The sequence below is a fragment of the Lygodium microphyllum genome, chromosome 26, assembly GCF_053477565.2.
Source record: "Lygodium microphyllum isolate KBCC chromosome 26, Lygodium_microphyllum_v1.1.10, whole genome shotgun sequence".
In the NCBI taxonomy this organism is placed as follows: Eukaryota; Viridiplantae; Streptophyta; class Polypodiopsida; order Schizaeales; family Lygodiaceae; genus Lygodium; species Lygodium microphyllum.
The window spans coordinates 8,050,600-8,052,429 of NC_141160.1; positions in this window are offsets into that span (position 1 = coordinate 8,050,600).

The following is a 1,830-nucleotide window of genomic DNA, read 5'->3' on the forward strand; positions in this document are numbered from 1 at the left end:
TAATCTTCAATTATCAGCTACTGATTTCAGTCCCTTGAGCCTTCAATCTCTAGTACAGATCCCAAGATGGCTGCTAAACCCTAATTTCTACTGTAAATTAAGGTTTACTGCAAAAATTACAAATCAGCCCACCAAAAATGGCTGAGATCTCCTTCGAATGGCTGAGAATTGCTGAGAATGTCTGAGCTTAGACTGAAGGAGATGAGAGAATGCTGTAGAGAGAGAAATTTCTGAGATTTGTCGCGAAGAACTGATCAAAATCAGTTGCTGCCCTGTTGTACCAGCCCCAAACGGATGCACCAACAACAATAGGAGCATCAGAGGCTGTGATCTTCAAGAGAAAGTGCATCAGCAACAATTGCCAGCTTCCCAAGGTCAAGAATATGCAATCTCCATCACCAAAATGGTCTCCAATGGCTGGGAAATGGCCCCAAAAGCTAGCAGCCACAATCCAACACCTCTTTCCAACAACTCCAAAATGAAAAAACGAGATTTTCCTCTCCCTTCAACCCTATTTAGCCTTTCCCCCACTTGCATAGGAAAGTTTTGCCAAGTGGCAGCTTTCTTAATCCATTTTCAGCAATTTCCAGCCATTTAATTAATTTTCAGAATTAATTAAATGTGAAAATTAATTCAGCCCTTAATCCATGCTGAGAAAATTGACCTTGCCCATCCAAAAATTAATTGGCTAGGCCATTTGCAACCCAAAGTGGTCCCATGCATTAATTGACCCTTGGACATGCATTAATCCATTAATTAATTCCTAGGCCCTAGTGTTACCACTGACACTTAATGGCCAATAATTGATTCGGCCTTCAATTAACCCTTGGCTAGTCAAATCTTGCCCCAAATCGAATCATAATCGGATGACCTCTGGGAAACATTGAAATGACATAATTTCCAGCAATTGTTCCAAGTTCTAGGTCCTCAATCTTCAAGCACAAGACTTGAGATGGCTGCTAAACCCTAATTATTGCTGTAAACTAGAGTTTACAGTACTAAATACTCATGTTGTCCACCAAACATGGCTTATTTCTGTTGCAAATGGCTGAGGTTTTGCTGAGACACTTCGGGAAAAGATTGAACAATGTGCAAGAATGCTGAGGATAGAGAAAATTTAGAGATATGTCACCAGAATGGATTGGAATCTGTTGCCGCCTTGCTATATGGCTGATTGACTACATCCCAACCACCACAAGAACCCAAAATGCTGTTGCTTGGCCCCCACAATGAGTGAGAATGCTAAGGAGAGAGAAAATTTAGAGATATCTCACCAAAATGGATTGGAGCATGTTGCCACCTTGCTGTATGGCTGATTGACTACATCCAACCACCACAAGGACCCAAAATGTTGTTCTCTACCCCCAAAGAATGCAAAACTTGCTGGCAGCCTGATCCTCCCAGTTGTCACCAACTCCTGTTGACCAGAAAGATGCTGTTGCCAGCAATACTTCTACCCCTAGATGGCATGAACAGCTCCCAAAGTTGGCACCAACAGCTAATCAGCCTTTCCTCTCTCTTTCACAGCATCCACCAAGCTGGAATGAGCCTCCAACAACCTTTCCTTCACTTTGATTTCATGGGCAAGTTTGCCAAGTGTCAGCCTTTCTAATCCATTTTCAGCAATTTTCAGCCATTTAATTGGTTTTCAAAATTAATCGTTCTGAAAATTATTTTCTGTCCTAGTCCCTACCGAAAATTTTTAATTGTGCCCATCTATAATTAAATTAGCCGGGCCATTTTGACCCCAAGTGGTCTTATGCATTATCTGACCCCTGAACTTGCATTACTTAGTTAACTAATGCCTAGTTCCCAATGTCACCAGTAACA